General features: G+C 44.3%; 5 pseudogenes; all 5 read left to right on the forward strand.

Annotated features, from left to right (window-relative positions):
- Positions 1–332: 332 nt before the first annotated feature.
- Positions 333–2306, forward strand: LOC148743330 (uncharacterized; annotated as a pseudogene).
- LOC148743331 (uncharacterized) lies at positions 2110–4669 on the forward strand (annotated as a pseudogene).
- A 6077-nt stretch (positions 4670–10746) lies between these two features.
- LOC148743332 (uncharacterized) lies at positions 10747–11658 on the forward strand (annotated as a pseudogene).
- A 135-nt stretch (positions 11659–11793) lies between these two features.
- LOC148743333 (uncharacterized) lies at positions 11794–13533 on the forward strand (annotated as a pseudogene).
- An 82-nt stretch (positions 13534–13615) lies between these two features.
- LOC148743334 (uncharacterized) lies at positions 13616–15646 on the forward strand (annotated as a pseudogene).
- Positions 15647–20352: the final 4706 nt, after the last annotated feature.

The following is a 20352-nucleotide window of genomic DNA, read 5'->3' on the forward strand; positions in this document are numbered from 1 at the left end:
AGCAAAAGAAGCGGACGAGATCAAATTAAAGATCGAAGAGAAGAAGATTGCAAAAGGTGAGCAAATGGACGAGGTATGTGCATGGAGCAATGAAATGGATAAAGTTATTGAGGGTGTAGATGCGGAGATCGAATACTTTGGGAAGTGTCTGGGGGAGGTGAAGAAAAAAACGCAAATGGCCGAAAAAGAAAGCGAGAAAGCGACAATCGCGATGGAGAGAGAGGAGCAACTCGCGTTTGAAAAGGCACAATGGGAAATGAAGCTTGATTACGAAACAAAAATCAGAAGAATTAGGTAGCAAAAAAGGGAAAGGGTTATTAGGCGATTTCGGAATGCACGCAAAGTTGCCAAAGCTATGAATAATGAAGTTTGATGGGTCCTTCGAACAATGGCTCTCTTTTTGGAACAAATTTTCCGCGGAAATAGACGCGACAGATCGGTCAGCAGTGACCAAGCTCGCTTATCTAAACGAACTCCTTGTTACAAAGGTACGAGCGGACATAGATGGACTCCCGTTCAATCTTGAGGGGTACGAAAGGGCGAAGGCCATCCTAAAATCGGAGTACGGGAAAACGTCAGAAATTGTAAATGCATATGTAAACAACATCATGGGTTTGCCTACCATCACAAGCGCCAGTCCAAAAGAGATTAATGAGTTTTACAAAAAGTATCTGTTCAATGTACAAAGCTTACAGACGCTCGGGAAGTTACGTGAAGTCTCCGGAAATGTGAGGGCGGTGTTAGACAAACTGAAAGGAATAAAGGGAGACTTAGTCCGGGGACACGAAGATTGGCGAGACTGGGATTTCGCTAAACTGATTCAGGCAATTAAAAGTTGCAGAGACATAAATTCAGAAGGAGAGGAAAGCGATGGTGCGAGTGTGTCCAAGAGGAAGAATGATCGCAACGACTGGAATGCACGCGTTCCGCCGCCACGCGGAAGGTCTAATCAGGTCCAACAACAAGCAAGTGGAAGACAGATGCGCGGGTGCGTCTATTGCGATGACACGAATCACACATCCGCTAATTGCACCAAAGTTGTCGCGGTCGGAGACCGCAAACGAATTCTGAGCCAAAAACAGTTGTGTTTTAATTGTAGAAGTGACAAACACAGAGCAGACAGCTGTAGAAGCCGCGGGTGTCATAACTGTCGACGCAGACATCGCACGTCAATATGTGATCACCCACCAAGCGGTCACACAACGAGAGGAAGATTCATGACGGCACAAAACAAAGGAACAGAGAGAGTCGTGTATCCCGTTGTTGTCGTAGAAGTAAATGGAATCAAGTGCCGCGCACTCCTAGACACTGGGGCAGGCAGCTCATACGCGTCGTCAGCTATCCTTGAACACCTGGGAAACAAACCGCTACGAGAAGAATTCAAGTGCATAGAGATGCTGCTTGGGTCAACAAACAAGGTCATCGGAATTCATAGCGTGACGATTGGCAGTCTCGACGGAAAATTCCGATTGGAAACGGAAGTCACCAGAGTAGACCGTAGTACATTGCTATCACTTGACAACCCAGGATATGCTGAGATACTGGATAAATATCCCTACTTAGATGGGGTATACATGGACGACAGAGACGAGAAGCCTGAGCTACCAGTCCACATTATCCTGGGTGCGAGCGAGTACGCGAAAATAAAGACAGAAACCATACCAAAGATCGGACGTTCCGGCGAACCTGTTGCAGAGCTAACAAAGTTCGGATGGACAATTATGTCACCAGGTAAAGAAGTTGACCTCTCTAATATGTTCTTGACACAGACGACAGCGGCAGATTACGAACAACTATGCAAATTAGATGCTCTAGGACTGCGTGACACACCAGGCGGAGATCAAGCAGATGTTTATGAAGAATTCAAGGAACAATTAACACGAGGGCCAGAGGGGTGGTACGAGACGGGGCTACCCTGGAGAGGAAACCACCCTCCACTGCCCAACCACAGAGCGGGAAGTTTGAAGCGATTGGAAAGTACCATTCGGAAACTGGAGAAGAACGGAATACTCCAGAAATATGACGCCATAATTAAAGAGCAGCTTAACGAGGGAATAGTGGAGCGAGTGTCAGGCCCACCAGTGGGAAAGGAGTTCTATATTCCACATAAAGCAGTGGTGAGACAGGCTGCAGAGAGTACCAAACTTCGAATCGTGTACGACGCCTCAGCCCGACAGTGGAGTCCCCTGGTGAGTCTCTTAGCGAAGATACTACATTCGCAAAAGAACAGTTGGGTGCACCTCAAGAAGGAGGGGGATCTATTCTCGGGTTTCCATGGAACAAGCGACAAGATACCATTAAAATAAATTTCCCAACTGACCGCACCCAAGTGACAAAGAGAGGGATACTAGCGAAGATAGCAAGAGTGTATGACCCGTTAGGGCTCGCAGCGCCTATGACATTGAGTGGAAAACTACTATACCGAGACGCATGTGATTTGAAAGTCGGATGGGATGCTCAACTTCCTGGTCAACTGGGAACCAAGTGGTCAAGATGGGAAGCACAGCTACCAGTGAGCATTTCCGTACCCAGAGCCATACCTCAACACTTTGAAGAGATCAGCAACATTGAGCTACATTGTTTCGGCGACGCAAGCGGACAAAGGCGTTTCTGCGGCAGTGTACGGTGTCATATCTCAACCATCCGGTGATAGTGTTGGGCTGATAGCAGCCAAAGCTAGACTGGCGAAGCTAGGTCTGACCATTCCCCGCCTCGAGTTGGTCTCAGGTCACATGGCGACCAATCTCATTGTGAACGTTAAGGAAGCATTAGAGGGTTCCCAGTTGGAAATATGTTCTGCTGGTTGGACAGCAGCGTTACGTTACATTGGATCAAGGGAGCAGGGAGTTACAAGCAGTTCGTAAGCAATCGAGTGCAGAAAATCCAGCAACACCCAGATGTAAACTGGCCTCATGTGGGTACAAAAGACAACCCAGCTGACCTTGGCAGTCGGAGCGGAAGCGTGGAAAATGAAGAGCTATGGTGGAGAGGGCCTGAGTGGCTACTAGACCGAGAGCGATGGCCAGCCGATATTAAGACAACGGCCACACCAGACAGTCAGGCGGAAGCAAAAGTGATACGGGAAGTATTCGCTGTAGCACAAGCTAAGACAGACATCCTAGACGCCTTGCTGATCAAGTTCAACTCATGGAAAACCCTAAGGGTTTGTGCGTGGGTGACACGTTTCATGCATAACCTGCGGAGCGAAAAGACGAGAAGATCAAATGGACCACTCACGACAGAGGAGATCGAGATGCAGCGACACCTGTGGCTAAAGTGAGCACAGGTGAATTTGAAGAGAGAAGAGCGGTTCGAAGATCATTGTGTACAGCTGAATCTACAAGAAAACGCAGATGGGTTACTGGAATGCCGAGGACGGATTCAGGGAGACTATCCCATTTACTTGCCTGAGTCTCATCCGTTCGCGGAGAAGATGGTTGCAGACGCGCATATCAGGACACTCCACGGGGGAGTGAGCCTCACAATGGCAAAGATTCGTGAAAGGTACTGGGTTCCTAGGTTGCGACGCCTTGCAAAAAGAGTCGTTAAAGCCTGTAACGGCTGCAAGCGGTTCCGCGCCACAGCGTTCGCGGCTCCGCTGCCAGGACAGCTACCAAGGGATCGTACCGAAGGAGAAAATGCGTTCCAAGTAGTCGGAGTGGATTTCGCCGGACCACTGAAGTCTAGAAAGGGGAGGAATCATGAAGGCAAAGCTTACATAACGCTTTACGCCTGTAGCCTGACCAGAGGTATTTACCTTGAGCTACTACCCAGCCTAGCAACGGGAGAATTCCTTCGATGCCTGAAACGGTTTATCGCCCGACGTGGCCGACCAGAGAAGATTTACTCAGACAACGGGAGTACCTTCGTGGCGGCAGCTAAGTGGCTGAAACAAGTCATGACTGACGAACGCCTCAACGAATTCCTCTCCCGTCAGGAAATCAAGTGGCAATTCAACCTGAGCAGAGCACCCTGGTGGGGAGGGCAGTTCGAGAGAATGGTTGGATTGGTGAAGAGAAGTCTACAGAAGACCATTGGAAACGGGTTCCTAACGTGGAACGAGTTAGAGGAGGTTATACTAGACGTAGAGGTTGCAGTCAACAACCGACCTTCAAGTTACGTGGAGGACGATGTGCAGCTACCGATCTTGACCCCCCACTCCCTGTTGTTTGGTCAACCAAATGCACTACTCGAGTTGGAACCACACCGCATAGAAGACGGTGAATTACGCAAGCGAGCAAAGTATCTCAGACGATGCAAGGAGGCCGTCTGGAAACGATGGACGGGGGAGTACGTAAAGGGGCTGCGCGAACGCCATCGTCTAAAGAATCCTGGAAAGCCACACAATCCTAGTGTCGGCGAGGTCGTGCTGATCAAGTCGGACGACAAGAGTCGCGGGAAATGGAAGGTCGGGATCGTCACGGAACTAATCAAAGGGCGTGATGGTGTTGTTCGGGGAGCAAAGTTGCGCACAGGCACCTCACACCTAGAGCGAGCAGTACAGCAGCTGTATCCGTTAGAACTGTCATGTGATCGACCGGGAGACGGTGACAGACCTCCAACGACCGAGTTGCGCATTGAAGCGCCAGTGTTAAGGCCTTTTCGTGATGCAGCCGTCGCAGCAAGATTGCGTATGGAGGATCTTGCTCACGATGAGGAAGGGGATTGAACTGTGAACCAAACGAAACAGATTGGATGATAACAGCGGATTGGATGCTTGAACATTCTACTTATGAACTGAACATCTGCCAGTATGGCTACTGATTGATCAATGATTAGTGTGATTAGGAAATCGATTGAGAATTCTAGATGATAGATTCGTTCATAAAATTTAAGGGAAAAGGTTCATTTCTCGACAGACATTTGCTCTCCGAGACAAATGGGGGGAGGGTGTCGGAAAAGTGACGTCAGCCTTGTAACCTCGCAACGCGAAACCAAGGGTGGTCTTTACGAAACAGAAAAGCTTTTACAAAAGAAACAGAAACTCTATTATATTCCCTTCTCGTTCTTAATTACTAGAGGACCATATTTACGCGACTTAATGAGTGAAAAACCGGTTAGCCGAACTTAACAGCAAAAAGTGCAGTTTTCACACTTTTACAGTTTTGTTCCTCTCTACTTTCAATTTTATTGACTTTAACTTAGATGAAGATTTTCTGAAGAATGCACTAAGCCTTGTAAATAAAGACGAGATGGAAACCTTTCAGCACCTTTGAACGCAACCCCCTGGGGAGATATGAAACAAGAATGTTGTTTCAACATTGCTCAGAACACGGCAGAAGTCTGAGAAACCCTGAAACTCGGTGTCTGATATATAATCTTAATTTGCTCGGCTTTATTTCGAAAGATTTATTTTACCATTCTTGCATGATCTCGATGCCTGCCAAAGCGGTTTGGCAAAATGAAAGCAAACTGTCAATGTGTTAAACAAAAATAAGAAACGAAATTTATCGATGAAGAAAATATTGCTGATTTACTTACATCTACGTATCCTGCACCAGAGGCATATCCTGTCACGGCTATGTCATAATTGACCATGTTTTTGCCATCAGCTGTTGTGGTAAATCCTACAGCACACCAACCGGTTGTTTTACAGGTCATCTTGAACATCAGTGTGCTGTTGCTGTAGGTCCATTCGAGTTTGAATGAGCCATCGGGAGACATGACACTTGCGTATTTTGGAGGAGCCATTGGAGTCGTAGGAGCCACCGATTGTTTTGTCGACATCATTGTTGCCGTTGGTTGTATGGCTGTTGTTGATGGCAACGGCGGAGGTTCCTTCGCTAAAGAAATCAAGTTATATCTCCCATCCAATATTTTGGTCTTGTCGTGTTTTGACAAACCTTTATTTTCGCATCACTGAGGACTTTCGAGGCGAATATCACTTTAACTTCGGTGTTATTCTGCACAAAGGAAAAAATGAATAAAACAAAGAAAAAATTGCAAAAAGATGGGTTTTCCTCAGTTTCGAAGGGGGTGGGGGGACGGGGTGTTAGTTGGTTTGAGAACAGATGCTGGGGATGAATCGTTCAATGGGGATCTGTTAGACATGTTCCCTAAGAATATCTTTCTTCCATATTTTATGTAGAAAATTCTTTGGATAGGGTGAATGGGGGGGGGGGGGGGGGGGGGGGGTCAAAGATACCCGTTTTCTTCCCACCTGAAGGATCTCCGGTGAAGGATTTCCGCTGCGAACAACTCGGCCTTTCGGCATGAAAAGATATCATATCGACTTAAAACTAGAAAAGGCCAATTTAGAGCAGTGTTGTCATATTTACGCTACTAAATCGTATCATTAATACCTTAAATTGGACGTCTTCAGCATCTCCCGTCTCAGCATCCCTGTAAAACTCCACAGTGGTTTTCCCACCAGCTTCAGAGGCTGATATGAGTTTGTAACTTTGTATTCCATCTTTTTTCGGTGGTGCCGGCCCTCGGCTCCAGTAATCCTGTGAAAAGAAAGTCCAACCGCCTCAGGTTTACCATAAAGCGTCAAAGTGAAAAACACCACCGTTTATAATTTCAACCTAAATTTTTATATAGAAAATTTGTCGATTGAGTATCGTAGATCCAAACCCAACGTACTCAGGGCAGCCAATCAGAAAAAGTAGGAGCGATGATAACTCAAAATAAACCATATATGGTCAGGTACAAGCGGAAGCGCGGGAAAAAAAAAAGCGAGTGTCCGAGTCATGATCGGTTTTAATTTTGCATCTGATTGGTTGAAAGGGTAGCGGAAGTAATCTACACCAGTCACGTACAGATCATTTCCTAGAAAAGTAACCAACAGTGAGTGACGGGGAAACTTGTTTGCCTAACAAAGCTTAATTTTAAGATTAGGAATAATCTTAAAATTAATTTTAAGATTAGGAATAATCGACTGTAGCCTAGCAACATTCCTCACAACAATTTCATGAGAACAACTGAAGGACGCGCTCACGATAATTCACACCTACAGCGAAATCACCTGACTGAGAGCGTGAAAGACGAGAAGATAATATTTTATCACGAGAATTCGTACTCCATTTCTTCAGGTTTTAATAATAATAATAATAATAATAATTTACATTTATATGGTGCAGACCTCTATATGAATATATTCAGTCGCGCTTCACAATATCGTAAGATAAAATTATGGCAAGAGTAACTGAGATATAACAGAGAATACTCTACTTTTAGGTGATCATGAGAGAGAACTATATACTAATTATGTTAAATGTACTGTGTATATGTGTGTGACACGTCGAGGCATGCAAGCATTCTACACATTACTGTAGTCAACCAAGTCGAGGGTTTCTGAAGGGTAAATATATGTAGAATGATTATTCGCTTTTTCTTAGTCTGACATTTTATTTGAATGGAATCTATGGATCTATTATCATTGCCTTGGAAGACAGGAAGGAAATACATCTCAGACGACAATTTTTTACTGGGCTGTGGTCAAATGACGCAGCTTTTTTTGTCTCTAAACAATGTTAAATTTTTTGGTAAATAATTTGGGGACAGTCCGTTACTATCACACTAATTTGCTCACCATAAAAAACTAATTTGCTCACCATAGTTTTTTTTTTTCAACCTGTTACTTGAAATCTCTTTTGGCACGACTACCTCAAGTTGAATACGAGGGAATTATGCGTTCTTAAGAAAATGTTAAATACGGCTGGCAATATTAGAATAACAAAAGAAACAGAAACTCTATTATATTCCCTTCTCGTAATTAATTACTAGAGAGCCATATTTACGCGACTTAATGAGTGAAAAACCGGTCAGCCGAACCTAAGAGCAAAAAGTACAGTTTTCACACTTTTACAGTTTTGTTTCTCTCGTCTTTCAATTTTATTGACTCTAACTTAGACGAAGATTTTGAGAAACCCTGAAATTCGGTGTCTGATATATAATCTTGATTTGCTCGGCTTTATTTCGAAAGAATTATTTTACCATTCTTGCATGATCTCGATGCCTGCCAAAGCGGTTTGGCAAAATGAAAGCAAACTGTCAATGTGTTCAACAAAAATAAGAAACAAAATTTATCGATGAAGAAAATATTGCAGATTGACTTACATCTACGTATCCTGCACCAGAGGCATATCCTGTCACGGCTATGTCATAATTGACCATGTTTTTGCCATCAGCTGTTGTGGTAAATCCTACAGCACACCAACCGGTTGTTTCACAGGTCATCTTGAACATCAGTGTGCTGTTGCTGTAGGTCCATTCGAGTTTGAATGAGCCATCGGGAGACATGACACTTGCGTATTTTGGAGGAGCCATTGGAGTCGTAGGAGCCACCGATTCTTTTGTCGACATCATTGTTGCCGATGGTTGTATGGCTGTTGTTGATGGCAACGGCGGAGGTTCCTTCGCTAAAGAAATCAAGTTATATCTCCCATTCAATATTTTCGTCTTGTCGTGTTTTGACAAACCATTATTGTTCGCATCACTGGTGGCTTTCGAGGCGAATATCACTTTAACTTCGGTGGTATTCTGTACACAGGAAAAAGATGAATAAAACAAAGGAAATATTTGAAAAAGATGGGTTTTCCTCAGTTTCGAAGGGGTGGGGGGACGGGGTGGTAGGTGGTTTGAGAACAGATGCTGGGGATGAATCGTTGAATGGGGATCTGTTAGACATGTTCCCTAAGAATATCTTTATTCCATATTTTCTTTAGAAAATTCTTTGTATAGGGTTGGGGGGGGGTCTAAGATACTCGTTTTCTTCCCCCCTGAGGGATTTCCGCTGAAGGATTTCCGCTGCGAACATCTCGGCTTTTCGGCGTGAAAAGATATCATATCGACTTAAAACTAGAAAAGGCGAATTTAGAGCAGTGTTGTCATCTTTACGCTAGTAAATCGTATCATTAATACCTTAAATTGGACGTCTTCAGCATCTCCCGTCTCAGCATCCCTGTAAAACTCCACAGTGGTTTTCCCACCAGCTTCAGAGGCTGATATGAGTTTGTAACTTTGTATTCCATCTTTTTTCGGTTGTCCCGGCCCTCGGCTCCAGTAATCCTGTCAAAACAAAGTCCAACCGCTTTAGGTTTACCATAAAGCGTCAAAGTGAAAAATGCCACCGTTTATAATTTGAACCTAAATTTTTATATAGAGAATTTGTTGATTGAGTATCGTAGAACCAAACCCAACGTACTCAGGGCAGCCAATCAGAAAAAGTAGGAGCGATGATAACTCAAAATAAACCATATATGGTCAGGTACAAGCGCAAGCGCGGGAAAAAAAAAAAGGGAGTGTCCAAGTCATGATCGGTTTTAATTTTGCATCTGATTGGTTGAAAGGGTAGCGGAAGTAATCTACACCAGTCACGTACAGATCATTTCCTAGAAAATTAACCAACAGTGAGTGACGGGGAAACTTGTTTGCCTAACAAAGCTTAATTTTAAGATTAGGAATATCGTAAGTCGACTGTAGCCTAGGAACATTCCTGACAACAATTTCATGAGAACAACTGAAGGACGCGGTCACGATAACTCACGCCTACAGCGAAATCACCTGACTGAGAGCGTGAAAGATAATATTTTATCACGAGAATTCGTACTCCATTTCTTCAGGTTTTAATAATAATAATAATAATAATAATAATAATAATTTACATTTATATAGCGCAGACCTCTATATGAATGTATTTAATCGCGCTAAACAATATCGTAAGATAAAATTATGGCAAAAGTAACTGAGATATAAGAGGCAATACTCTACGTTTAGGTGATCACGACAGAGAACTATATACTAAGTATGTTAAATGTACTGTGTATATGTGTGTGACACGTCGAGGCATGCAAGCATTCTGCACATTACTGTGGTCAACCAAGTCGAGGGTTTCTGAAGGGTAAATATATGTAGAATGATTATTCGCTTTTTCTTAGTCTAACATTTTATTTGAATGGAATCTATGGATCTATTATCATTGCCTTGGAAGACAAGAAGGAACTACATCTCAGACGACAATTTTGTACTGGGTTGTGGTCAAATGACGCAGCTTTTTTTGTTTCTAAAAAATGTTTATTTTTTTGGTAAATAATTTGGCGACTATCCATTACTATCGTCGGAAAAGTGACGTCAGCCTTGTAACATCTCAACGCGAAACCAAGGGTGGTCTTTACGATATTGTAGGTTTGTAAAAGAATAGGCTAAGATCGACGCGATACGAAGCGTGTGACGACTAGAATAAAGATAGAAAAAAAAAAACTACGCGAGTGACTAGTGTTGCTGTACTGGGATTTCCAACACTAAGTGGGACCTCCGACGGGACTGAGATCGAGACATGGAACTGGAGGCATTACAGAAGGACTTGGACGCAAAACTCAAGCTTTTGGCGTACAAGCAAGAAAAGGGAAAGGGCATTGTGGACAAGGCAAACGCGACATCTATTGGGAGACACCGTGACGCGTTGGTGTGTTTAGCAAAAGAAGCGGACGAGATCAAATTAAAGATCGAAGAGAAGAAGACTGCAAAGGGTGAGCAAATGGACGAGGTATGTGCATGGAGCAATGAAATAGATAAAGTTATTGAGGGTGTAGACGCGGAGATCGAATACCTTGGGAAGTGTTTGGGAGAGGTGAAGAAAAGATCTCAAGTGGCCGAAAATGAAAGCGAGAAAGCGACAATCGCGATGGAGACAGAGGAGCAACTCGCGTTTGAAAAGGCACAATGAGATATGAAGCTTGATTACGAAAAAAATCCGAAGAATTAGGTAGCAAAAAAGGGAAAGGGTTATCAGGCGATTCCGGAATGCACGCAAAGTTGCCAAAGCTATGAATAACGAAGTTTGATGGGTCCTTCGAACAATGGCTCTCTTTTTGGAACAAATTTTCCGCGGAAATAGACGCGACAGATCTGTCAGCAGTGACCAAGTTCGCTTATCTAAAGGAACTCCTTGTTACAAAGGTACGAGCGGACATAGATGGACTCCCGTTCAATCTTGAGGGGTACGAAAGGGCGAAGGCCATCCTAAAATCGGAGTACGGGTAAACGTCAGAAATTGTAAATGCATATGTAAACAACATCATGGGTTTGCCTACCATCACAAGCGCCAGTCCAAAAGAAATTAATGAGTTTTACAAAAAGCTTCTGTTCAATGTACAAAGCTTAGAGATGCTCGGGAAGTTACGTGAAGTCTCCGGAAATGTGAGGGCGGTGTTAGACAAACTGAAAGGAATAAAGGGAGACTTAGTCTGGGGACACGAAGATTGGCGAGACTGGGATTTCGCTAAACTGATTCAGGCAATTAAAAGTTGCAGAGACATAAATTCAGAAGGAGAGGAAAGCGATGGTGCGAGTGTGTCCAAGAGGAAGAATGATCGCAACGACTGGAATGCACGCGTTCCGCCGCCACGCGGAAGGTCTAATCAGGTCCAACAACAAGCAAGTGGAGGACAGATGCGCGGGTGCGTCTATTGCGATGACACGAATCACACATCCGCTAATTGCACCAAAGTTGTCGCGGTCGGAGACCGCAAACGAATTCTGAGCAAAAAACAGTTGTGTTTTAATTGTACAAGTGAAAAACACAGAGCAGACAGCTGTAGAAGCCGCGGGTGTCATAACTGTCGACGCAGACATCACACGTCAATATGTGATCTCCCACCAAGCGGTCACACAACGAGGGGAAGATTTATGACGGCACAAAAGAAAGGAACATAGAGAGTCGTGTATCCCGTTGTTGTCGTAGAAGGAAATGGAATCAAGTGTCGCGCACTCCTAGACACTGGGGCAGGCAGCTCATACGCGTCGTCAGCTATCCTTGAACACCTGGGAAACAAACCGCTACGAGAAGAATTCAAGTGCATAGAGATGCTGCTTGGGTCATCAAACAAGGTCATCGGAATTCAAAGCGTGACGACTGGCAGTCTCGACGGAAAATTCCGATTGGAAACGGAAGTCACCAGAGTAGACCGTAGTACATTGCTATCACTTGACAACCCAGGATATGCTGAGATACTGGATAAATATCCCTACTTAGATGGGGTATACATGGACGACAGAGACGAGAAGCCTGAGCTACCAGTCCACATTATCCTGGGTGCGAGCGAGTAAGCGAAAATAAAGACAGAAACCATACCAAAGATCGGACGTCCCGGCGAACCTTTTGCAGAGCTAACAAAGTTCGGATGGACAATTATGTCACCAGGTAAAGAAGTTGACCTCTCTAATATGTTCTTGACACAGACGACAGCGGCAGATTACGAACAACTATGCAAAGTAGATGTTCTAGGATTGCGTGACACACCAGGCGGAGATCAAGCAGATGTTTATGAAGAATTCAAGGAACAATTAACACGAGGGCCAGAGGGGTGGTACGAGACGGGGCTACCCTGGAGAGGAAACCACCCTCCACTGCCCAACCACAGAGCGGGAAGTTTGAAGCGATTGGAAAGTACCATTCGGAAACTGGAGAAGAACGGAATACTCCAGAAATATGACGCCATAATTAAAGAGCAGCTTAACGAGGGAATAGTGGAGCGAGTGTCAGGCCCACCAGTGGGAAAGGAGTTCTATATTCCACATAAAGCAGTGGTGAGAGAGGCTGCAGAGAGTACCAAACTTCGAATCGTGTACGACGCCTCAGCCCGAGCTTCAGAGAAGGCTCCTTCTCTCAACGAGTGCCTTCACGCGGGACCTCCGTTGCAGAACAAGCTTTGGGCTGTTCTTGTCCGTGCACGTTTCCACCCAGTCGCGTTAACAGGTGATATCAAGCAAGGGTTGTTACAAGTACGAATACGGGAAGAAGACAGGGATGCCATGAGATTCCACTGGATCACGGACTTGCAATCCAGGCGAGTGGAAATACTGAGATTCACGAGATCTCTGTTTGGTTTGGCGCCATCCCCGTTTCTTCTTGGGGGAGTTATCAAACAACACCTGGAAGCCTGTCGTAGAGAGAATCCGGACCTGGTGAGGGAAATTGAGAAGAGTCTATACGTCGATGACCTTATCAGCGGCGGACCCACCGTAAAAGCTGCCCGTGAAGTCAAAGCAGGCGTTACCCATGTCTTTAACCAAGCTTCATTCAAGCTGCACAAGTGGCATTCAAATGTTCCGGCAGTGGAGTCCCCTGGTGAGTCTCTTAGCGAAGATACTACATTCGCAAAAGAACAGTTGGGTGCACCTCAAGAAGGAGGGGGATCTATTTTAGGGCTTCCATGGAACAAGCGACAAGATACCATTAAAATAAATTTCCCAACTGACCGCACCCAAGTGACAAAGAGAGGGATACTAGCGAAGATGGCAAGAGTGTATTACCCGTTAGGGCTCGCAGCGCCTATGACATTGAGTGGAAAACTACTATACCGAGACGCATGTGATTTGAAAGTCGGATGGGATGCTCAACTTCCTGGTCAACTTGGAACCAAGTGGTCAAGATGGGAAGCACAGCTACCAGTGAGCATTTCCGTACCCAGAGTCATACCTCAACACTTTGAAGAGATCAGCAACATTGAGCTACATTGTTTCGGCGACGCAAGCGGACAAAGGCGTTTCTGCGGCACTGTACGGTGTCATATCTCAACCATCCGGTGATAGTGTTGGGCTGATAGCAGCCAAAGCTAGACTGGCGAAGCTAGGTCTCACCATCCCCCGCCTCGAGTTGGTCTCAGGTCACATGGCGACCAATCTCATTGTGAACGTTAAGGAAGCATTAGAGGGTTCCCAGTTGGAAATATGTTCTGCTGGTTGGACAGCAGCGTTACGTTACATTGGATCAAGGGAGCAGGGAGTTACAAGCAGTTCGTAAGCAATCGAGTGCAGAAAATCCAGCAACACCCAGAAGTAAACTGGCGTCATGTGGGTACAAAAGACAACCCAGCTGACCTTGGCAGTCGGAGCGAAAGCGTGGAAAATGAAGAGCTATGGTGGAGAGGGCCTGAGTGGCTACTAGACCGAGAGCGATGGCGAGCCGATATTAAGACAACGGCCACACCAGAGAGTCAGGCGGAAGCAAAAGTGATACGGGAAGTATTCGCTGTAGCACAAGCTAAGACAGACATCCTAGACGCCTTGCTGATCAAGTTCAACTCATGGAAAACCCTAAGGGTTTGTGCGTGGGTGACACGTTTCATGCATAACCTACGGAGCGAAAAGACGAGAAGATCTAAGGGACCACTCACGACAGAGGAGATCGAGATGCAGCGACACCTGTGGCTAAAGCGAGCACAGGTGTGTTTGAAGAGAGAAGAACGGTTCGAAGATCATTGTGTACAGCTGAACCTAGAAGAAAACGCAAACGGGTTACTGGAATGCCGAGGGCGGATTGAGGGAGACTATCCCATTTACTTGCCTGAGTCTCATCCGTTCGCGGAGAAGATGGTTGCAGACGCGCATATCAGGACACTCCACGGGGGAGTGAGCCTCACAATGGCAAAGATTCGTGAAAGGTACTGGGTTCCCAGGTTGCGAAGCCTTGCAAAAAGAGTCGTTAAAGCCTGTAACGGCTGCAAGCGGTTCCGCGCCACAGCGTTCGCGGCTCCGCTACCAGGACAGCTACCAAGGGATCGTACCGAAGGAGAAAATGCGTTCCAAGTAGTCGGAGTGGATTTCGCCGGGCCACTGAAGTATAGAAAGGGGAGGAATCATGAAGGCAAAGCTTACATAACGCTTTACGCCTTTAGCCTGACCAGAGGTATTTACCTTGAGCTACTACCCAGCCTAGCAACGGGAGAATTCCTTCGATGCCTGAAACGGTTTATCGCCCGACGTGGCCGACCAGAGAAGATTTACTCAGACAACGGGAGTACCTTCGTGGCGGCAGCTAAGTGGCTGAAACAAGTGATGACTGACGAACGCCTCAACGAATTCCTCTCCCGTCAGGAAATCAAGTGGCAATTCAACCTGAGCAGAGCACCCTGGTGGGGAGGGCAGTTCGAGAGAATGGTTGGATTGGTGAAGAGAAGTCTACAGAAGACCATTGGAAACGGGTTCCTAACGTGGACCGAGTTAGAGGAGGTTATACTAGACGTAGAGGTTGCAGTCAACAACCGACCTTCAAGTTACGTGGAGGACGATGTGCAGCTACCGATCTTGACTCCCCACTCCCTGTTGTTTGGTCAACCAAATGCACCACTCGAGTTGGAACCACACCGCATAGAAGACGGTGAATTACGCAAGCGAGCAAAGTATCTCAGACGATGCAAGGAGGCCGTCTGGAAACGATGGACGGGGGAGTACGTAAAGGGGCTGCGCGAACGCCATCGTCTCAAGAATCCTGGAAAGCCACACAATCCTAGTGTGGGCGAGGTCGTGCTGATCAAGTCGGACGACAAGAATCGTGGGAAATGGAAGGTCGGGATCGTCACGGAACTAATCAAAGGGCGTGATGGTGTTGTTCGGGGAGCAAAGTTGCGCACAGGCACCTCACACCTAGAGCGAGCAGTACAGCAGCTGTATCCGTTAGAACTGTCATGTGATCGACCGGGAGATGGTGACAGACCTCCAACGATCGAGTTGCGCATTGAAGCGCCAGTGTTAAGGCCTTTCCGTGATGCAGCCGTCGCAGCAGGATTGCGTATGGAGGATCTTGCTCACGATGAGGAAGGGGATTGAACTGTGAACCAAACCGAAACAGATTGGATGATAACAGCGGATAGGATGCTTGAACATTCTACTTATGAACTGAACATCTGCCACTATGGCTACTGATTGATCAATGATTAGTGTGATTAGGAAAGCGATTGACAATTCTAGATGATAGATTCGTTCATAAAATTTAAGGGATAAGGTTCATTTCTCGACAGACATTTGCTCTCCGAGACAAATGGGGGGAGGGTGTCGGAAAAGTGACGTCAGCCTTGTAACCTCGCAACGCGAAACCAAGGGTGGTCTTTACGATATTGTGGGTTTGTAAAAGAATAGGCTAAGATCGATACGATACGAAGCGTGTGACGACTAGAATAAAGATAGAAAAAAAAAAACTACATGAGTGACTAGTGTTGCTGTACTGGGATTTCCAACACTAATCATACTAATTTGCTCACCATAAAAAACTAATTTGCTCACCATAGTTTTTCTTTTTTTTTCAACCTGTTACTTGAAATTTCTTTTGGCATGACTACCTCAAGTTGAATACGAGGGAATTAAGCGTTCTTAAGAAAATATTAAATATGAGCTCCCCGGCTGGCAATATTAGAATAACAAAAGAAACAGAAACTCTATTATATTCCCTTCTCGTTCTTAATTACTAGAGAACCATATTTACGCGACTTAATGAGTGAAAAACCGGTCCGCCGAACCTAACAGCAAAAAGTACAGTTTTCACACTTTTACAGTTTTGTTCCTCTGTGCTTTCAATTTTATTGACTTCAACTTAGATGAAGATTTTCTGAAGAATGCACTAAGCCTTGTAAATAAAGACCAGGTGGAAACCTTTCAGCACCTTTGAACGCAACCCCCTGGGAGATATGAAACAAGAATGTTGTTTCAACATTGCTCAGAACACGGCAGAAGTCTGAGAAACCCTGAAACTCGGTGTCTGATATATAATCGTGATTTGCTCGGCTTTATTTCGAAAGAATTATTTTACCATTCTTGCATGATCTCGATGCTTGCCAAAGCGGTTTGGCAAAATAAAAGCAAACTGTCAATGTCTTCAACAAAAATAAGAAACGAAATTTATCGATGAAGAAAATATTGCTGATTGACTTACATCTACGTATCCTGCACCAGAGGCATATCCTGTCACGGCTATGTCATAATTGACCATGTTTTTGCCATCAGCTGTTGTGGTAAATCCTACAGCACACCAACCGGTTGTTTTACAGGTCATCTTGAACATCAGTGTGCTGTTGCTGTAGGTCCATTCGAGTTTGAATGAGCCATCGGGAGACATGACACTTGCGTATTTTGGAGGAGCCATTGGAGTCGTAGGAGCCACCGATTCTTTTGTCGACATCATTGTCGCCGATGGTTGTATGGCTGTTGTTGATGGCAACGGCGGAGGTTCCTTCGCTAAAGAAATCAAGTTATATCTCCCATCCAATATTTTGGTCTTGTCGTGTTTTGACAAACCATTATTGTTCGCATCACTGGTGGCTTTCGAGGCGAATATCACTTTAACTGCGGTGGTATTCTGCAAAAAGGAAAAAAATGAATAAAACAAAGGAAATATTGCAAAAAGATGGGCTTTCCTCAGTTTCGAAGGAGGTGGGGGAACGGGGTGGTAGGTAGTTTGAGAACAGATACTGGGGATGAATCGTTCAATGGGGATCTGTTAGACATGTTCCCTAAGAATATCTTTCTTCCATATTTTCTGTAGAAAATTCTTTGGATAGGGTGGCGGGGGGGTCTAAGATACTCGTTTTCTTCCCCCCTGAGGGATTTCCGCTGAAGGATTTCCGCTGCGAACAACTCGGCCTTTCGGCATGAAAAGATATCATATCGACTTAAAACTAGAAAAGGCGAATTTAGAGCAGTGTTGTCATCTTTACGCTAGTAAATCGTATCATTAATACCTTAAATTGGACGTCTTCAGCATCTCCCGTCTCAGCATCCCTGTAAAACTCCACAGTGGTTTTCCCACCAGCTTCAGAGGCTGATATGAGTTTGTAACTTTGTATTCCATCTTTTTTCGGTGGTCCCGGCCCTCGGCTCCAGTAATCCTGTGAAAAGAAAGTCCAACCGCCTTAGGTTTACCATAAAGCGTCAAAGTGAAAAATGCCACCTTTATAATTTCAACCTAAATTTTTATATAGAGAATTTGTCGATTGAGTATCGTAGAACCAAACCCAACGTACTCGTGGCAGCCAATCAGGAAAAGTAGGAGCGATGATAACTCAAAATAAACCATATATGGTCAGCTACAGGCGCAAGCGCGGGAAAAAAAAAGCAAGTGTCCGAGTCATGATCGGTTTTAATTTTGCATCTGATTGGTTGAAAGGGTAGCGGAAGTAATCTACACCAGTCACGTACAGATCATTTCCTAGAAAATTAACCAACAGTGAGTGACGGGGAATCTTGTTTGCCTAACAAAGCTTAATTTTAAGATTAGGAATATCGTAAGTCGACTGTAGCCTAGCAACATTCCTCACAACAATTTCATGAGAACAACTGAAGGACGCGGTCTCGATAACTCACACGTACGGCGAAATCACCAGACTGAGAGCGTGAAAGACGAGAAGATAATATTTTATCATGAGAATTCGTACTCCATTTCTTTAGGTTTTAATCTTAATAATAATAATAATAATAATTATAATAATATGTGTGATAAGAATAATAATAATAATTATTTACATTTATATAGCGCACACCTCTATATGAATATATTCAGTCGCGCTTCACAATATCGTAAGATAAAATTATGGCAAAAGTAACTGAGATATAAGAGCGAATACTCTACTCTTAGGTGATCACGACAGAGAACTATATACTAAGTATATTAAATGTACTGTGTATATGTGTGTGACACGTCCAGGCATGCAAGCATCCTGCACATTACTGTGGTCAACCAAGTCGAGGGTTTCTGAAGGGTAAATATATGTAGAATGATTGTTCGCTTTTTCTTAGTCTAACATTTTATTTGAATGGAATCTATGGATCTATTATCATTGCCTTGGAAGACAGGAAGGAAATACATCTCAGGCGACAATTTTTTACTGGGTTGTGGTCAAATGACGCAGCTTTTTTTGTCTCTAAAAAATGTTAATTTTTTTGGTAAATAATTTGGCGACAATCCATTACTATCACACTAATTTTCTCACCATAAAAAACTAATTTGCTCACCATAGTTTTTTTTTTCAACCTGTTACTTGAAACTTATTTTGGCATTACTACCTCAAGTTGAATACGAGGGAACTAAGCGTTCTTAAGAAAATGTTTAATATGAGCTCTACGGCTGGCAATATTAGAATAACAAAAGAAACAGAAACTCTATTATATTCCCTTCTCGTAATTAATTACTAGAGAACCATATTTACGCGACTTAATCAGTGAAAAACCGTCAGCCGAACCTAACAGCAAAAAGTACAGTTTTCACACTTTTACAGTTTTGTTTCTCTCTGCTTTCAATTTTATTGACTTCAACTTAGATGAAGATTTTCTGAAGAATGCACTAAGCCTTGTAAATAAAGACCAGGTGGAAACCTTTCAGCACCTTTGAACGCAACCCCCTGGGGAGATATGAAACAAGAATGTTGTTTCAACATTGCTCAGAACACGGCAGAAGTCTGAGAAACCCTGAAACTCGGTGTCTGATATATAATCGTGATTTGCTCGGCTTTATTTCGAAAGAATTATTTTACCATTCTTGCATGATCTCGATGCCTGCCAAAGCGGTTTGGCAAAATGAAAGCAAACTGTCAAAGTCTTCAACAAAAATAAGAAACGAAATTTATCGATGAAGAAAATATTGCTGATTGACTTACATCTACGTATCCTGCACCAGAGGCATATCCTGTCACGGCTATGTCATAATTGACCATGTTTTTGCCATCAGCTGTTGTGGTAAATCCTACAGCACACCAACCGGTTGTTTTACAGGTCATCTTGAACATCAGTGTGCTGTTGCTGTAGGTCCATTCGAGTTTGAATGAGCCATCGGGAGACATGACACTTGCGTATTTTGGAGGAGCCATTGGAGTCGTAGGAGCCACCGATTCTTTTGTCGACATCATTGTTGCCGATGGTTGTATGGCTGTTGTTGATGGCAACGGCGGAGGTTCCTTCGCTAAAGAAATCAAGTTATATCTCCCATCCAATATTTTGGTCTTGTCGTGTTTTGACAAACCATTATTGTTCGCATCACTGGTGGCTTTCGAGGCGAATATCACTTTAACTTCGGTGGTATTCTGAACAAAGGAAAAAAAATGAATAAAACAAAGGAAATATTGCAAAAAGATGGGCTTTCCTCAGTTTCGAAGGGGGTGGGGGGACGGGGTGGTAGGTGGTTTGAGAACAGATGCTGGAGATGAATCGTTCAATGGGGATGTGTTAGACATGTTCCCTAAGAATATCTTTCTTCCATATTTTATGTAGAAAATTCTTTGGATAGGTGGATGGGAAGGGGGGGGGGGGTCTAAGATACTCGTTTTCTCCCCCCTGAGGGATTTCCGCTGCGAGCAACTCGGCCTTTCGGCATGAAAAGATATCATATCGACTTAAAACTAGAAAAGGCGAATTTAGAGCAGTGTTGTCATCTTTACCCTAGTAAATCGTATCAGTAATACCTTAAATTGGACGTCTTCAGCATCTCCCGTCTCAGCATCCCTGTAAAACTCCACAGTGGTTTTCCCACCAGCTTCAGAGGCTGATATGAGTTTGTAACTTTGTATTCCATCTTTTTTCGGTGGTCCCGGCCCTCGGCTCCAGTAATCCTGTCAAAAGAAAGTCCAACCGCCTTAGGTTTACCAT

This window comes from Stylophora pistillata, chromosome 1, assembly GCF_964205215.1.
Source record: "Stylophora pistillata chromosome 1, jaStyPist1.2, whole genome shotgun sequence".
Taxonomy (NCBI): Eukaryota; Metazoa; Cnidaria; class Anthozoa; order Scleractinia; family Pocilloporidae; genus Stylophora; species Stylophora pistillata.